General features: G+C 35.3%; 1 long non-coding RNA gene and 1 other non-coding gene across 2 annotated transcripts in view; both read left to right on the top strand.

Annotated features, from left to right (window-relative positions):
- The window catches only part of LOC129487440 (uncharacterized), a 108,701-nt gene that overhangs the window by 25,418 nt on the left and 71,034 nt on the right, over positions 1-12,249 (top strand). The window lies entirely within an intron of this gene.
- On the top strand, positions 5,358-5,429 carry LOC129489016 (small nucleolar RNA SNORD113/SNORD114 family). The gene has a single exon (XR_008659842.1). It is a non-coding gene; the product is annotated as a small nucleolar RNA SNORD113/SNORD114 family (small nucleolar RNA).

Raw genomic sequence — 12,249 nt, 5'->3', positions numbered from 1 at the left:
TCAAAAAGTTATTGTCTAAGTCATAGTGTGTTGAATAGTGGCTTTGTGGATATTCATCATATGAAATTATTTACTTCAAAAATGACTAATAAACACTAGAGATTCCGTTGCATGTGGCAAGGATCATAATGTGACATAGACCAGAGTTTGTGATTAATTTAAGTCACTACAAGTATAGTCCATAAATAAAAGATCTCTTGTGTTACATTTGTTAGTGAGGAACATGTAGACAGATGCAACTCATTGTCGATATACATAAAGAAGCCTAAGCATGGACCAGTGATGAGAGTGTGTCGTGAACCAAATATTATATCCATACATTTCTCAACAGATGAAGTCCATTATATAAAGGTTTCTGTTTCTCCAGTTATGGTTAAGGATGAAAAGATTATCTATCTATCTATCATCTATCTATATCTATCTATCTATCTATCTATCTATCTATCTATCTATCTATCTATCTATCATCTATCTATCTATCTATCTATCATCTATATCTATCTATCTATCTATCTATCTATCTATCTATCTATCTATCTATCTATCATCTATCTATCTATCTACCTATCTACCTATCTCTATCTCTATATATATACTAGCTGTCTCTATCTCTATATATACTATCTATCTCTATACTATCTATCTATCTATATACTATATATATCTATATATACTATCTATCTATCTCTATAATATACTACTGTTTTTCTTGGTTTTGATGGTAGATTCGTGGTGTTTTACTTGATTATATTATAAAAATCAATAAGTGAATAGATTTTTAAAATTCAAAGACTTTAAATAAATAGGTTATCTGTCTTCTATATGGTGAATATTCTATAGACATGAAGGCCACAAGGACCACTCCCACTTACAAAAAGAATAGGAGGCACTGAGCAGTGCCACCCCATGGCAACTCGCAGTCCTGCTGGGCAGATGACGTGGGCTCTCCCTACCTGGACCTGTCACTCATATAAGAGGGGACACATAGAAAGGGGTTTGTAATGGTCATAATTCTCATTTTTATTTTAGGTGATTCACTCAATGGTGTTCATTAAGTTAATAATTAAAATAATTTATTAAGTCGATTAAGAACGAAGTGTTAATTGTGGGTCAGTGGTGAGAAAGAGGGCCAGCCATGGACCAATGTTGAGAATGTGGCACAAGCCAAGGATTATGGTTAATCCAGTATTTTACAATTTTAATATTTCTTTAAAAAGTTTAAATCTAATCTTTTTCACACCTTTTCACACCTGCTTTCTCTTCTACAGAGTGAGTGCACCACAGGTGATTAGCTATTCTGTAATGATGAGGGCCGGGCTGCTTTCTCTGTGGGCAAGGAGCATGGAGGCTGATGACAGGACAGTCAGGGTCCTTGTTCTTGGTTTGGATGATTTGCTCATGGATGTTGACTATATTATTTAAAAGAAATAAATAGCTCTACATATTAAAATATCGCAGAACATGCATGGACCAATGATGAGAATGTTATATGAATCAGTGTTCATGATTAATCCAATTCAACACCACTTCTATTAAGAGTACAGTCAGGCTATTTTATTTGTGCTGCTGGCAGTTTAATATTCATATACATTTTACATCACTGTTGATTCAAACAGTCCTCCATTGATATACACCTATGCCATTAACTGCTTAAGAGAGTATCACATAGGAAGATTGAAAGTAATTATCAGTATTCTGTTGGGCAAGAAGATGGATTTATAGTAGCTTATTGCGTCATCTTTGAAACATAGACAAATTAAAAGAAAGAGGGCTACGGATGGGCCAGTGATAATTGTGGCATTGCTATGTATGAAGAATGTTGATTGATCCATTGATCCATGTGTGTCATACTGAGATGCATTATAGGAAGAGATCTAGTGTATTATCTCTGTGGGAAATTAGATTATAGACATGCACTGTCTAGTATCACCAGTGCTAGCCACGGGAGCTACTGTGCACTTGGAATGTGACTAGTCTAATCGACATGTGATCTACGTGGAAAAATACACACCGAGTTTAGAAGCCTCAATATGAAAAAGGTAAAATATTTCTAGAATTATTTATATTGATTAAATGATAGTATTTTAGATATTGAGCTAAATAAAATACACAATTACAGTTGATTTCATCTTTTTCTTTTTACTTTTTAAATATTGTAGCTTCTAGAAAATGTACAAGTATTCGTGTAGGTGGCATTATATTTTTTATTGCTCAGCACTGCTATAATCCAATGAGAGGAATATTCAATTATATGTTTTTTTTTTTTTTTTTTTTTTTTGAGACGGAGTCTCGCTCTGTCGCCCAGGCTGGAGTGCAGTGGCGCGATCTCGGCTCACTGCAAGCTCCGCCTCCCGGGTTCACGCCATTCTCCTGCCTCAGCCTCTCCGAGTAGCTGGGACTACAGGCGCCCACCACCATGCCCGGCTAATTTTTTTTTTTGTATTTTTAGTAGAGACGCGGTTTCACCGTGGTCTCGATCTCCTGACCTCGTGATCCGCCCGCTTCGGCCTCCCAAAGTGCTGGGATTACAAGCGTGAGCCACCGCGCCCGGCCCAATTTTATGTTTTTCTAATCCATGTGTACTGATTGTATTATTATTGGCTAATCAGTGATGAATCAATGATAAGTGAATAAATGAATGAGAAAAAAATGGAAACAGCACACGCTAAACATTAAAGTGTATACTGCTGAAACAAGGATTATTTTCCTTTTTTTTTTTTTTTTTTTTTTTTTTTTTGAGACAGTCTCACTCTGTCACCCAGGCTGGAGTGCAGTGGCGCAGTCACAACTCACCACAGCCTCGACCTCTAGGCTTAAGCAATCCTCCTGCCTCAGCTTCCCTAGTAGCTGGGACCACAGGCTCATGTCACCACACCTGGCTAATTTTTTGGTATTTTTTGTAGAGATGAGGTTTCGCCATGTTGCCAAGGCTGGTCTCAAATTCCTGGGCTCAAGTGATCCACCCGCCTTGGCCTCCCAAAATGCATGAGCCACTGTCTGGCTTATTATAAGTAGTTTTTATTTTATTTTATTTTTTTTTTTTTGAGACGGAGTCTTGCTCTGTCCCCCAGGCTGGAGTGCAGTGGCGCAATCTCGGCTCACTGCAAGCTCTGCCTCACGGGTTCACGCCATTCTCCTGCCTCAGCCTCCCGAGTAGCTGGGACTACAGGCGCCCGTCAACACGTCCGGCTAATTTTTTGTATTTTTAGTAGAGACGGGGTTTCACCGTGTTAGCCAGGATGGTCTCGATCTCCTGACCTTGTGATCCGCCCGCCTCGGCCTCCCAAAGCGCTGGGATTACAGGCTTGAGCCACCGCGCCCCGCCAAGTAGTTTTTATTAAGCACCAAAATCTGTAAAAATAATGGCTGTGGTTTAATGGTTAATTCTTTTAGGTAAGGATGGTTAGTTTATTTAGGTAAGGAAGATATGAAAAGATCATGTAATAATCGATGCTGTTCTATTTTTTTGGTGGTGTCTTGCTAGTCTTCAGTTTTTTGTTTCAAAGAAAATTACTGACATTAACAAATACCTGATTAAGTAGCTGACTAAATGGAAGAGGATTAAGCATGGCAACTGCTGAGTGAGGGCAGGATTAATCCATGTAGGCACCACTGAAATCCACTGTAAGAGATACCCAGTCTCTTACCTTCATAGATAGGCCTGTAGCAGCGTCTTGATCTTAACCCTTTTATGCCTCATGATATTGATTACATTAGTATAGTGTAAGGGAATCAATGAGTAAATCATTAAACAAAGTGAACAAATGTATAAACAAACTTTTTTTTTTTTTTTTGGAAAGGGAGTCTCACTCTGTCCCCCAGGCTGGAGTGCAATGGCGCGATCTTGGCTCACTGCAACCTCTGCCTTCTGTGTTCGAGCGATTCTCCTGCCTCAGCCTTCTGAGTAGCTGGGATTACAGGCGCCTGCCACCAGCCCCAGCTAATTTTTGTATTTTAGTAGAGACGGGGTTTCATTATGTAGGTCAAGCTGCTCTCGAACTCCTGACCTCAAATGATCTGCCCACCTAGGCCTCCCAAAGTGCTGGGATTACAGGGGAACTTATTAAACAAGTGTGTCAATGAATAAAAAAAGAAAGTCAAGCATGAACCAATGGATTATTATTATGTTTTTGAAGCATTGAAGTCAATAAAATACACACAAGCACATGGCTGGATGGTTGCTCTTACTTCTAAGGGAAAGATTTTTACATAAATAAGAAAATGGAAGAGCACCAGTGTTGAGAATGTGTCAGGTGATAAGAATTAATATTAATCCAGTTCTAGTCAATGAGTTCATTGAACAACAATGAGAATGAAGATCTCCGTTTATTATCTCTGTGGGTAATGGGCAGATTGACAGATGTTAGTTTTATTCAGAGTTTTTGAACAGTTTCTTTGGATTCTCAGCTATGGATTGTAAGGGAATGAATGAATAAGTTTATGTCACAATAAGTTAAAAGAGGACAGATGACGGACCAGTGATGGTCATAAATTATGAAGCAAGTATTAGGAGAAAGTCATTTCTATACTGTTGATGTCCATATAAAGGATAGAATGTCTGGACTCCTAAATGCTTGATGTTCACAGATGTGTTCTTGTTATAGTCAGTTTTGGATGCTGGTAGATTTATCCTTGTGAATTTTCTTTCAAAAGATAGATACAAGATTAAATTAACCTATTACAAATTAAATAGTAAATAAGCAAATAGATGAATACATAAAGAGGGTCAAGAAGGATTTGTCAATTAAAGAAAATTTTATTTTATTTGAAGAATAAAATAAAACTTAAAAAGAATGAGCATTGGTGAAAATGTACCCTGAAACAAAATTTAAGATCAGTATAATTCTGAACAAGTGGGTTCCACTAAAAAACAGATGGAAGAAAATAACTTCATTCAGTTGACAATTGTTTAATGTCATTTTTTCACCACTCTTAATTTACACATTCTGCCATTGATAAAGATTTAGGTTTCTAAGCTATTGACAGAGAAAACACAAGGAAGGAAAAAAATGTTGTCAGTGAAGTAAAACAAGTGGCTTCTTTATGTTCTTTGTTAAATATTTAAAATTTGAAAACGTTGAGGAAAGGCTAGAGACAGAGGGCCCTGCCTGGACCACACTGAGTGTGGGACTGCATAAGGATTTTGGTTGGTCCATATGTGTAACAGTGAGACCCACTGTAGAAGGAGATTTGGTGGATTAGGTCTTGGAAAAATTAGCCTACATCTATCAGTTATAATATTCATATATCTTATTCTTGCTTTGTTGTGATTCATGAATATTAATAAAGTAATTTTTGCCAATTAATGAATTAAATCAATAAGCAACTGTATAAATAAATAAAAAAGGTCTCAAAACTAAACCAATGATAAGTACCCTGGGGTGCTTGAATCAAGGATTTTGATTAAACTATATGACTCTGAGGTCCATTATAAAAACAAACCTAATTTACTGCCTCAGTGGGACACGAGCTTGTAGCTGCAGTGAGGAATATAAGCTCTTGTGCTGGGGATTTTGCAGATCTGATATGAATCCTATTATCAGTAGTAAATCAGTGCGTGAGTAAATAAAGACACGTACCAATGAATTCAGCCAAAGAGGGCTGGATATGCACCAATATGTATGTAATGAGATATAAATTATTATTAAATATTTCTGAGAAGCTGAGTTGTAGTAAGTAAGTAGTTCAAGGCTGTTACCATATTGTTTAGGAACATATGGGCAGATGTATGTTTCTGGGCTGCCAGCTGTTAATTTTGTCCTGTATTTTAATATGAAAAGGGAAAAAAAGGAAACAAATAATTGCTTACAGAACTACCTAATTGAAAGATCAAGCAGGGACCAACTGTTGAGCTTGTGGGCAGATGTTAGTGTTATTTACAACTCTTGTTCAGGGTATGTAGGTTTACAAATTTTGATGGTATTATTCTAAGTAAATGAAGGAAGGGATTATTTATTTATTTGCTTATTTATTTTTTACTGACAGAATACTTTTTTATTATCTATGGCATCAAGAACAATACTTCCCTCATAGCAATGACACAATAAAACTATAATAATAAAATAATAAAAAATAATAAAAATGTTAGCAATATAGCTAACAATTGTTTACTATGTATTAATGACTGTATAATTTTTTAAAAATTTTCTATTTTTATTTCAATAGTTTTGGGGGAACAGGTGGTTTTTACTTTACATGGGTAAGTTCTTTAGTGGTGATTTCGAAGATGATGGTGCACCTGTCACCTGAGCAGTGTACACTGTACCCAATGTGTAGTCTTTAATTCCTCATCCCCTACTAGCCTTCCCCCTGAGTCCCCAAAGTTTATTATGTCATTATTATGCCTTTGCATCCTCACAGCTTAGCTCCCACTTATAAGTAAGAACATAAAATGTTTGGTTTTATTCCTAAGTTAATTCACTGAGAATAATGGTCTTCAACTCCATCCAGGTTGCTGCGAATGTCATTATTTTGTTCCTTTTCATGGCTGAGTAGTATTCCACAGTTTGTGTGTATATATATGTGTATATATACACATATATATACACACACAGTTTGTGTATATCTATATATATATATACACACAGTTTGTGTATATCTATATCTATCTATCTATCTATCTATCTATCTATCTATCTATCTATCTATCTATACACATATATATATACACACAGTTTGTGTATATCCTTATCCACTTGCAGGTTTTCCTTATCCGCTTGCAGGTTGTTGGGCATGTAGCTGATTTCATATTTTTGAAATTGTGAATTGTGTTGCTATAAACATGTGTGTGCAAGTGTCTTTTTCATATAATGACTTCTTTTCCTCTGGATAGATACCCCGTAGTGGGATTGGTGGGTTAAATGGTAGTTCTGCTTTTAATTCCTTAAGGAATCGCCATACTTTTTTCCATACTGGTTGTACTAGTTTGCATTCCCACCAGCAGTGTAAAAGTGTTCCCTTTTCACTACATCCATGCCAACACTGATTAACTTTTGATAGTTTAATTATGGCCATTCCTGCAAGACTAAGGTGGCATCCCACTGTGGTTTTAATTTACATTTCCCTGGTAATTAGTGATGTTGAGCATTTTTTCATATATTTTTTGGGCATTTGTATATCTTCTTTTGGGAATTGTCTATTCATGCCCTTTGCCCACTTTTTGATAGATTTTTTTTGTTTTTTTGCTGATTTGTTTGGGTTCCTTGTAGATTCTGAATATTAGTCCTTTGTCAGATCATAGTTTGCAAATATTTTCTTCCACTCTGAGGGGTTCTGTTTACTCTGCTAATAATTTCTTTTGCTGTGCAGAAGTTTTTAGTTTTACTAGGTCCCATCTACTTTTGTTTTTGTTGCATTTGTTTTTGCATTCTTGATGGTAAGTAAACTCTTTGCCTAGGCCAATAACCAGAAGAGTTTTTCCGATGTTATATTGCAGAGTTTTTATGATTTCAGGTCTTAGATTTTAAGTCTTTGATCCATTTTGAGTTGGCTTTTGTTTAAGGTGTGAGAGATGATGATCCAGTTTCATTCTTCTACATGTGGCTTGCCAGTTATCCCAGCAGCATTTGTTGAATAGGGTGTCCTTTTCCCACTTTATGTTTTTGTTTGCTTTGTTGAAGATCAGTTGGCTGTAAGTATTTGGTTTTATTTCTGGGTTCTCTCCCCTTTTCCACTGGTCTATGTGCCTATTTTTATATGAGTATCACGCTGTTTTGGTGACTATAGCTTCGTAGTATAGTTTGAAGTTGGGCAATATAACGCCTCCAGATTTGTTCGTTATGCTTAGTATTGCTTTGGCTATGTGTGCTCTTTTTCAGTTCCATATGAATTTTAGGATTATTTTTTCTAGTTCTGTGAAGAATGATGATGGTATTTGGATGGTAATTGCATTGAATCTGTAGATTCCTTTTGGCAGTATGGCCATTTTCACAATATTGATTCTATCCATGCATGAACTTGGGATGTGTTTTCATTTGTTTGTATCATCTATGATTTCTTTCAGCAGTGTTTTGTAGTTTTCCTTGTAGAGATCTTTCACCTCTTTAGCTAGGTATATTCCTAAGCACTTCTTTGTTCTTGTTGCAGTTGCTGTAAAAGGGATTGAGTTTTTGATTTGATTCTTAGCTTGGTTGTTGTTGGAGTATAGCAGTCCAACAGATTGCATGAAAGGGATTATTTAACAGAGGACAGACATAGATGAATAAGGTTAATGTATCATTAAAAATGTTCATATAAATAAAAGGGGAATGGAGTTCTGCACACTGTGGATAAAGAACATAGAGTCAGTTATTTGTAATAATATTTTAGGCCATTTTGCATTTTCCTTGAAGAAAATAAAAATACCAACAAGTTATTCCATGAGTGAATAAAAAATAAACAAATAAATGAATAGATTCATAAATTAGGATCAAACACGGACCATTGGTGGAAATGTGTTAAGAAATGGGAACATAAACTTACCAATTCTAATCAAGGAAGACCTATAAAAAAGATCACCTTGGTTCTTACGTATGTGGGTGGGGCTTAAGTGATAGAATTTGGAACATGCATAGTTTTTATTATTTTCTTAGGGTGTAGGTTCAGGAGTTTTCACTATATTGCCTAAATTAGTAATTAAAGAAGTCAATAAATAAAATCAGGGCCATTCTTGGGCTAATGATGGGAATTTGACAAAAACTGGAGTTTTTTTTGTTTTTAATAAATTTGGTACAACAGGACTTAGGTCCCTTAAAAAATCTAAATATGTGCTGTTTCTTGAATTTTCGAAAATCTAGTTTTTACTCCACATTCCGTATGCCAGATCTGACTTATTTGTTATCCAGTGATGGAGATCATGGCTGTCACTTATCTGGATAAGAAGCAGAGAGGCACGTCAAGTAACACAGTTCTTGTTCTTGCTTTGAAGGGGGCTATTCATGTTGTCCATGGAATTAATTCAAAGGAATGAATGGCTGCCACAAACATAATTAAAACATGCTGAGAGAGTGGATGTGAAGTGTTCTCACCACAAAAATGACAACTATGAGAAGTAATGGTTATATTAATTAGCTCGAGTTAGTCATCCGACAATGTATATATACTTCAAAACATTATGTCGTACACGATAAATACACATAATTTTATCTGTCAATTAAAAATAAAATAATAAAATCAAAACCAATTAAACAATGCCATGCATGGACAAATATTGGGAATATGTAATGAACCATAGGTTAAGATGAATTCATCTTAGTACAGCTGAAGTCCCTTACAAAGACGAATTTATTTTGGTACAACTGAAATCCCTTACAAACATAATTGGAGGGGGTTGTATTCATTTTCACAGTTGCGTAATATTCTACTCTATTGTGTACCATATTTGTAGAAGATTTCTCTATTGATAAAGATCTAGGCTTTTACATTGCTGGGGAGGGAGCACCTACAAATATGGAATGAATTGCCAGTGTTCCAGTTGTGGAATGAGACGATAGGCTGTTCATTGTACCGCTGTTAAGTTATAAGTAAATTAAGTGAAAGATGATTGAGCAAAGAGCAGTGGCACACGGGATGGGTAGGAAGCAAGGTTATTGATTAATTATAGGCACAGTCTGAAGCCCAATTAAAAAGAGATCTCGTCTACCAGCTCTGTGGGAAATGAGCCTGGAAATAGCATTCTGCAGCAGTCAGTTTTTGTGATTCATGGATATTAAATTATTTTGTGGGTGAAACCATGAATGAAATAATATGCATAATCAATAAACAGTGCATAAGTAAATACCTGAGGGAAAAGTGAGTGATGAATAGTTCTGGGTATATAAATCATTCATTTTGATTAAACCCTAAACTCTGAAGTCCATTAGAAAGAGACCTTGCTCTTCTCTGTAAGGGAGTGGAGTTCAGAGTAAAAGTTCAGTTTCTTGGGCTTTAGTGCTTCCTATGTAGGGATTGTAAGTGAATCAATGAATGCATTAACAAAGAAATGTGTAAGTGAAGATAAAGACTGTCATACATGGACCACTTATGACAGCATGTCATGAAATAAGTATTACTAGTAATATATTTGTAAAGTACTGAATTTCAATATAATACATAGACAAAAGCTGTCATTTGGAGTACATAGGAGCTCCAGACACACAGAAGTACATAGACAGATGCATCTAAGTGTCTATGTTGGCATTCTGGATTGGTAAGAGGTTGCTAGCTGTCAGCTTATTAAGAAGGAAAAATATTTACATAAACAAAAGATTACATGACTGTAATAGAAAAGGAGCAAATATGTGCCAATTTGAGGATGTGTTACATGACACCAGTTATGATCGATCTAATTGTATCCACTGAATTTTATAAAAAAACAACAAAAAATGGCAATGGATAGGGTCAGTTATTTCTATGGGTTGTTTTGTGTTCAAGTTCAAGTATAGAGTCTAGGATCTCTGGTCATTATATATTGTTTTTTAAGTTGAATGAATATAATTATATCTCAAGGGCCAACTCTGGACAGTGTGGAGCATGTGATGTGGAATAAAGCTTATGACTAATCCCGTTCTACCCTACTGATGTCCATATAGAGAAGGTGGGATCTAGGCGCTTCCAACTTGGGTTAACTTGGGTTAAGTTCATAGAGATCATAGAATATTTCAGTTCTGGGCTGCTGGTGGGTTTACTGTATTTTATTGTGAGAGGGCCAAACATGAACCAATATTCAGAATGTGTCATATGACCAGGGTTATAATTAATCCAACATTATTTAGTGAGTTTTATTTTTAAGAAAATTAAAAGAGGATTTTTTTGGCTGTAGCTATGGGCTATGAATATGTAGACAGATATTGACAGTTCTTATCCTTTGTCTTGGAGTCCATTGTTATTGGCATGTTGTTCTAAGGGAATAAAGGAGGTTATTCATATCTAGATCAATTATTTAAGAGAAGGCCAATCATGGGCCAATAAAGAACATGTATTATGAACCAAAGTAATGATTACTCCAGTTATACTCTAATGTTGTCCAGATAAATAGAGCACCAGGTTGCCCCTGCTTTGGGTGAAGCACACATTGAAATTTCCATGGAGTAATTCTTTAGAAAAACAGATATGTAATTTATTCCATGCGTAATTGTATATATGAGTAAATAAGCGAATCACTAGACATGTAAATCAGAAAGATTCTGCGTCATTGATGAGAATATGCCATAAAACAAAAGTTTACATTTATCTAGTTTTGCACAAGTGAGATCCACCAAAAGTGATCACCTGTCTGTTAAATTTATGGATAGGGAGTATGTAGACAGATATTTATGATAGATATGGCTCTTATTCTCATGTTGACATTCATTGTATTATTTAAAAGCCCAAACTACACAAGTCAATAAATAAGGAGTGCCATTTTTGGGCAATAATGAGATGACCCAAGTTTATGATTAATCTAATACTGCCAAACAGATTTCCATTAAAAAGTCTAACTGTAGGGTCTTTCTTTCTCTTGAAAGTATGTATTTTACTTCATCAAATGAGTGCATTATGGTGAAGAACTGATTTAGTCATTCTCTAATTCTAAAGATCTTGCCTTTTACTTCTGTGGGTAAGGAGAGAAGAGATTTATGTAAGTAACAATTCGTGTTTACTGTTCTTGGATTGGGAGGTTGGTTCATGGGTGTTGCCTGAATTTATTAAAATAATAACTGGAAATATTAATAAATAAAACTAGGTAACACCAATATGGACCAGTGATGAGAATATGTTCAGAATTGAGATTTACGATTAATCTAATTTGGTACTAGTAAAATTCAATAAAAAAGATACAGGGTGTTTCATTCATTTTCATAGATGATTCAAATTGTTTTATTTTTGCATTGTATTCAGTTAAGTACCTCTCCATTGATAAAGATTTAGGCTATTAATTCCTTGGGGGAGGAGCACATAGGAAGCTGGACAATATTGTCAGTGTTCTAGTTGTGCAGTAAGATTATGATTCCTTGGTGATTTATTATATCATATTTGGCACTTGAAAAAGGGCCAACTGTGGACCAGTGAGTAGCATGGAGCTGACATGAAACAAGGAAGTTGATTAATTTATAAGTGCAAAAAGTGTATATATGTATATGTATGTATACAAACACATACACACATATATGTTGCAAAAAGTGACTTCCATCTATTAGCTCTTTGGTCAATGGACATATATACAATCATTAGTATTCACAGATGTTGTTCTTGAGCTTTTTGATTCATGAGAATTGATTATACTATTATTAATGAATCAATGAATAAAGAAAT

The sequence above is a fragment of the Symphalangus syndactylus genome, chromosome 8 (genome assembly GCF_028878055.3).
Source record: "Symphalangus syndactylus isolate Jambi chromosome 8, NHGRI_mSymSyn1-v2.1_pri, whole genome shotgun sequence".
Lineage (NCBI taxonomy): Eukaryota > Metazoa > Chordata > Mammalia > Primates > Hylobatidae > Symphalangus > Symphalangus syndactylus.
Note: the sequence above shows the minus strand (reverse complement) of the source record. Positions and strands in the feature narration are given on the sequence as shown.